Here is a 7,163-nt window from a genome sequence, read left to right on the forward strand (position 1 = left end):
TACAAAGGATGGTTTATAGTTGGACTAGGTGGCCTCAGTCCTTTAGAGGGTGCTGCTTCCTTTCTCAGGCCAGTTCAGCTCTGTAGGCATGGGACTGCAATAGCATTCTCTGCTTCCTCTCTTATGGTCATGTTGCAGGCATGCTGTTGTCCCCACCTGTGGTCAGACTCTGGAATCATGTATCTTTTGCACAGTTGTATGGAGGATTTAAGAAACCCCCCCTTGATTTCTGTATGACTACACAGAGGTAAGTTGCCATCTAGCTCTTCAGAATTCTCATGGAAACAAACCTGAATTTTCTGGTCTTTCCTTGACTGAAGAAGAGGAGCACCAGCAGGCAACGTGTAGTGGGTGCATGCGGGTGCAGGTGCACATGCACCCCCTGATTGTAACCCCCTACAAAAATGTGCCACCAAAACTGTCAGTGGTGCCTGTGAGCAGTCGCCACATGCCACCCCCTTCCCCCTGTCACCGATACCACCAGCAGCATCTGCAGGTGGGCAGCGATCCTGCTTACTGCTGCTGCGCTCCCGCTGCTACCATGCCCCCCAGCTGCCAGGGGTACATGTCATTCATGAGCACCAGAACTCTGATCCCAATTCAGAGACTAGACCATTTATAATAGAATGATCTTTCCCTGGGTAGATTTTAAAAATGTGAGGGAAACACAACAGTTGAACAAATCTGCCTATTATTTTTTGACATGGCAAGTAGGATTGCTACACCTGTTTACCCCAGCCACTTAAATGCTTTTTAATTTATACCTCTCTTTTGACCTCAGTACCAGTGTGGAAACCCATAGAGCCAACTAATCTCCAAGGTCATAACCCAAAGCTGGTGTAAGTTATGGCTCAGTGGGCATGTATATTTGTGTGTGCCTAAACTTAATGTGCCTTTGCTTAAAGTGCATTAAGGCAATTTAGGAGGGGTGTAGGTTGTTTAGGTACTCGTCTACATGTGGATGTGCTAATGTACATTAAGGTGCATTAAATTTGGGTGTGAATAGCTAAGTCACATTACTGCATTTGCAGACACATTAATGCACATTAGCTCATCTACATGTGGCATAATGTGACTTAGCTACTTGTGCCTAAATTTGATACCTGCTGTATGCAGGTATCAAATTTAGGCTTGTATATCTTGAAATTGCCATTTTTAAGGTGCATTGGAGGATGCACACATATAGACGTGTTCCCTTAATGCACCTTAAAGTGGGCTAATGCACATTAAATGCGTATGAGTAGACACGCACAGTAAGTGGGTGAGAGACTCAGGCCAGGCCTCCAAAGCAGAGTGTTACTGGTGCCACTGTACCTACCAGGGGGTATGAGAAGATTGCAGCCTCTTCCCAGTGCTGATAAGGAAACCACTGATGAGGGAATCACTTTACCAACAGAAGAGGGCTTTTGCTGGCTTAATTTATATAGTTTGGGGAGGTAGTAAATCTTTGCCAGCACTAGGAAGCTTGCCAACATTGCTATCCTGCTAGAGGTGCTGCAGCATAGACCATCTCTAAACTGGTATAATGTATATGTGACGGATGCTTTCTGATGCCCAAAGTAAGCACAGTATTTTCTCATATACCACATGCCCCCACATGAAAAATGCACCTTGGTTCTGAAAGCAAGAACGTAGAAAAAATATTTTTTCAGTCAGGGCCTAGAACTGGCTTTTTCATTGAGCAGCTGTGCTACAAAATGGCTGCCAACTTGTCTCTCATATACACATACCCTTTTTCCATAAATACCAGTATGTAAGCAAGGGAGGATGGCAGCAGCAGCAAAAAGAAGAAGAAAAAAAAAGTATTTTCAATCCAGAGTAAATTGCACTGAAGTTAAAAAGACCAGGCTGACTCAGAAACTTCATATACTAGCCTTATGCCTGATGTGTTTGTATCATTCTGGGCATGTCTACATGAGACGTTTACTGTGCAGTTGACTGATTACCTACACAGTAAACATCTTAGCGTCTACATGTGTGCCCCTATTAGGGTGCACAAAATTAATAAACTCCAGAGCAGGCTAGTACTTGCTCTGGAATTTTTTCATGCACAGCAGCACACGGGTAGATGTTGCTCCAACTGGCTGGGGCACAGGGTGCTTCAGTGTGGGGCTGGCCAGCAGGCAGTCCCTGTGCTAAACAGGCATGGCTGGTGAACTCAGACTGGTAGGGCGGTGGAGTGTCCCATGGGAGGGGAGTGGGGGTTGCAGCCTCTCCACTACCAGCCAAAGTGCCTAGCCAGCTGCAAACCCCCTCCCCTGACACTCCCGGCTGGCTGTAACTCTCCCCCCCCCCCCCAGTTCCCGTGGGATGCTCCACTGCCCCACCAGTCTGAATTCACCAGCTGCACTGGATGCTGAAGCACCCTCATGCCCCAGCCAGATGCTCTGCAGCACATGGAGCCCAATCTGAGCAACCCTGTCCTGGCAGGCTGACTCCCTGGGTCCCCTGCTACCTTGGACTGCTCTGACCAGACTCCATATTCTGTGCATGAATATTGCTTTGGAGTTTTTGCTCCCAGGCACATGTTCAAACAGCGTGCACAAGAGCAAAAATCTCTGGAGCAATAAGGTCTGGAGTTATTAGTACACATTAATCACATGTGGAGACATGCCCTCTGTGTCCATCATTGCACCATCTCTGTTTTATTATTGCAGAACCTATTTTAATATTCTTGCGTATTCCTTCCTAGATGAATTGTTGACTTTCTGGTGTGGGAGGCAACAAACTCAACATTACAGCACCTTAGGGCCTGTCTCTGTGAGAAAGCTGCACTAGTATAACTTCATTTTGCTTTTATGCTGGCATAGTTAAGCTGATTTTTAAAAAATGGTGTGGACACTCTTGTTTCTGTAGCTTTTTTAATTGGTCTGAAGTTTTCCTCTAATCAACTGAAGCTAGACTAAGTAAGATGCCCCTGAATTGGAACAAAATTATCCACGCAGCACTTACAGCATCCCTCTAACAGTTGCGGTTAATATTCACACCTTAAATTCTACTGGCATAACTTTCTTATGTGGAAAATCCCTCAGCTTCCCTTTAGATTAACTTAGGGCATGGCTTCCTTCTTGGCCTTTGTAGACCACCACCAAGGTAAGTCATATATTTGCTCCTGCTGCAATGCACCAGGTTAGCAATAAGGGCTCAGGCACCTCCCACCACTGTCCAGCTCCTGCTGAGATAGAAAGCCTCAGTGTAGCTGTGGAATGTTTATCCAGGGCCACTTCTAAACCATCACTTTGGCCAAATCGACAGTCTTTGGACCACCTGGAGGAATGAATGGGTGGGGCTTATTTTGTCAGGCACAGACATGTGGGTAAGAGGAATGCATCAGTCATGCATTTAGTCTCTGAATTTGTCTCATTGCAAAAACTCATCAAATAAGCACAGCTTCCTTAAAGAACCCTAGAAGATTTACTCTGTGTTTTCTGTTCACCAAGCCACTTCTTAGATATACTTCTTTGGAGAAAAAATATTCAGTTAAAACCAGCTTAAGAATACATTGTAAAATGTCCCGGTTCCTTTGGTTGTACATTTAGTTTACGATTCCAAATACTAAATCCAGATCCAGATTTTGCTGCCCTCACTTCAAGGAGCTCTTAGTCAAGGCGACTGGTTGTAGCCTCCTCTTCTTTTAGACCAGGCAAGGTGGGTGCTGAGAAATTCAGGAAGAAATCAAGTAGCACACACAAGTCAAGGGACAGAGTACACGAGGTATTCGTTGCCCATGACTGCTCTAGCAGGCAGCCTTACCTGGATCCAGCTGTTCTGCAGGTAACGTTGTAAGCACAAGTTCAGTATTTACTCTTCTGCTGTGCTCTATTCTGGACCGATATGCAGAAGAAATCCTTTAAAATGACTTAAACCAAACCCCAAGTTTCATCTAATCAGAAGCAGTTTTATCGAGAAGATAAATGCATGGCAGCTTGTTGAAAAAAGTTGGAGGGGATGAATATCTGTGCTACTTGGCAGTGCACCTGGTAACAGATAAACTCCTCTTATGAAAGACATTAGTTTTCTTGGCCTCCTAATTTCCTGTCTGCAAATAATTCAGGTAGATCGGCACAGTTTTACCTCCTAGTTGGCTAGTTTGAAAGCAGGAAATGCCTCTTGTTTCTTGAGTAGTGAGTACTCAAGCAAGTTCTAGTCACCTGCAAGGAGCCTGGAAGTGATTTCTTCCTCCATGTCAACACAGACAGCTTCTGCCACCCACCAGGGATTCACAGCATGCCACTGAATAAAATGAAAACCAAGTCAGACTGCCACAAAACTCAGCCTTGGTGGCTTATCAGATAGAGTTAATTTCTACAGCAAATCATATAGAATGGCTACTTATAACCCTTCTGCTGAGCACCTGTCAGCAGCAACAAGGGCTGGGTTCAATTTTGGGGTACTAGATATATTTCACCTTGGCTCAAGCCCCCACCTGGGAAAACTAAATGAATTGCTAAGGTGTCCAATAAAACCAACAACCCTACCCTATCAAGCAATGGAAACACAGAACCCAAAATCATTACAAAGAATAAAGAAAAAACATAAATAAACACTAACTATAATTTTAAAACACTACAAGCTACAAAACAAGGTCTACAGATGGCATCCTCTTGGGGAGGTTTTACCCGTACCCAGGCAGTCTGGGACGTGGGCTCCGCAATGGGTAGTTCTGGGGGCTTGCACCCCTATACCTGCCCTTCAGCAATGGGCTGCAGAGGGGGACCCACACCCAGAGCTGCTCCTTGGGTTCACTGCACTGCAGGGAGGTGCAAGAGAGCATAGGTCCTGTGCTGCAAAGGGCCCCTTGCTGCTCCATGTGAAGCTGTAATGCTGATCTCCACTACCATGTGGTGGCTTTAAGGGGTTAGCTGCATCTTTTTCATCAGCATATTGTACCCCAGAGTTTCTAGTCCTACTTCTAGCTCTGCTAGGCCAGGAATCTGCAAGAGAACTCAAAGAAAAGCCAGCCAAACAGCAAAAGGGCCTGACAGGCATGTGGGGGGGGGGGGTCCCCAGTGTGCTCAACAGCAGACCTAGAAGTGGACCAGAAGCACTTCCGGTGCACTTCTGGGTTTGCCCCCTGCCATGTTCCTGTGGGGCACTCCATCCACCCCAGCATTGCAGCATTCATGAGCCAAGCCTGGTACCTCAAGGTATGTAGAAAAAGCATTTAAGGCTGTGTCTATGTCCGAATTGCTGATTCTCTGAATCAGCATCAATCTTCAGATTCAGATTTGGCTGAATTGAATTGGGGACAGTGATCTGAATCAATGAATCGACTCACTGTCCCCGATTTGGGTGGAATCCAAATCGAATATGGCCCGTTTTGCACACCCCTACAATAGAGCGGGCCAGTAACTGCCAGGACCTTGTTCCTGGTCAGTCTGCTCTAGGGCTTAATACACGCATGATACCATCCCACTCAAAGCCTACATGGCGAAAACTGCCAGCAAGACATGCTGCTGGGGTTCAGTGACACAGCTATGTTGAACCCAAAAGAAGTTGCAACAGCAACTAAAATATGTCAGGCTCTCAGCCCTGGCCCAGAGCTCACCAGCAAAACTGCCAGATTCCAACCTTGGGTAGTTTGCTGCAGGGATTGATGCCCCACCATAGCATCATAACTCTCAAAACCCAGAAAAACAACAGGGAAAAGAAGAGGGAGAGAACAGAGGTCTCAAGCCCTGAAACAAAACTTTCTCTCCCCTGTACTTGAGGCTTTCTTTTCACATAGCTTCAGCTTGCTTCTCCAATGAAGGGGGGGGGAACTCCTACATGGGGAGCAGGTTTTCTGGCTCCCAATTTAGCGGTGCAGCTCTCAGCAGTCCGAGGAGAAAAAGAATGAGACCCAGCCCAGGTGGCCTGACACTTAAATCACTTTTCTGAAATCTTGACCTGATCCCAGTCAGAAACAGCATTACTAGAACACTGCTAATGCAGAGCAATCAGTTCAAAGGTGGCCAGTGCTCCAGGATTTGGCCAGAGTCACTAAACTGGTTTTACAGGTTTTGTTGAGGAATCTTAAAACAATGGTCTGGACACAATGAGGGGGAGAGGATGTGATCTTCCAGTCCCAGAAAAGGCACAATATATGGCAAAAACAATCTACACAGCAACATGAAACCAGAACAAATTTTACCACACACACTACCCCAGTGTGTGTGGGTGTTAGCACACTCGAGTGAGGAATATGGGAAAATCTCTCCCCCTTGTACTGATATTTAGGACAGCAGCTGCAGAGATATACCAGCATAGATCAGCTACTGCTGTCTTTGCCATCCTGTCACCTACTGTTTCCCAGAGCAAGTCTAGACACTACAATGAAAAAAATTAATATGGTCCTTCTGCGCTAACACTCCTAATGATGTAATCTTTCAAAAATACTGGTTGGCTTTCATAAAAACTCTCAGCTCTGCCAAGACTTTGGGGGCAGGTTAATCCAGAAAGATGCCAAGGCTAAAACCTGGTTTTAATGTAGACATTTTGTGGTGAATCAACAGCCAAGAATGTTTACTAGCATTGGTTTAAAGTTCCCAAATTACTACTTTTTTCATCACCAGCGCTTTCCTAAGGAACAAACACTTTTTCAAGAATATCTTCAAAATTACCTTGAAACCTGAATACATTCATTTTTGCAGGCCTCAATTTACTATTCCAAATGCTGGAGAGAAGGAAAACAAAATTAATTTGAATATTTTTTTTTTTACTCTTCTGATTAGGTGGTTAATTGCACCTTTTCTAAATCTGTAGAACATATGAACAAAGATCTTTTCAATTTTTTTAACTGTAATATTTCCTCTTTAATTGTTGTCATCTTCTGAATACTCCCTATTATTGGAAATATTAAATAGAGATAGATAGCAGAGAGAGGCAGTTAGCCATGTTAGACTGAAGTGAGGCAAAAAGCAAGGTTAACCTTATAGATTAACTACATCAGAGATGCAAAGGGTTTTGTAAGCAGCAGATTATAAAATGTTAAGCAAGCCTTAGCTAAACTAAGATGCCTCCAGACAATGAAAACATTCTTCTCCACTCCTACAAGTTATGGATAAGATAAGCAGTTAGCAGCCTTTTTCTCAGGGTAGGCCAGAATGACTCATGTCAGGTCTGTGACAGGCCAGCACTTGCACCTGGCTGCTGCTGCCACTTCTCTATAACAACCAGCTGCA

Source organism: Alligator mississippiensis, chromosome 1 (genome assembly GCF_030867095.1).
Source record: "Alligator mississippiensis isolate rAllMis1 chromosome 1, rAllMis1, whole genome shotgun sequence".
In the NCBI taxonomy this organism is placed as follows: Eukaryota; Metazoa; Chordata; order Crocodylia; family Alligatoridae; genus Alligator; species Alligator mississippiensis.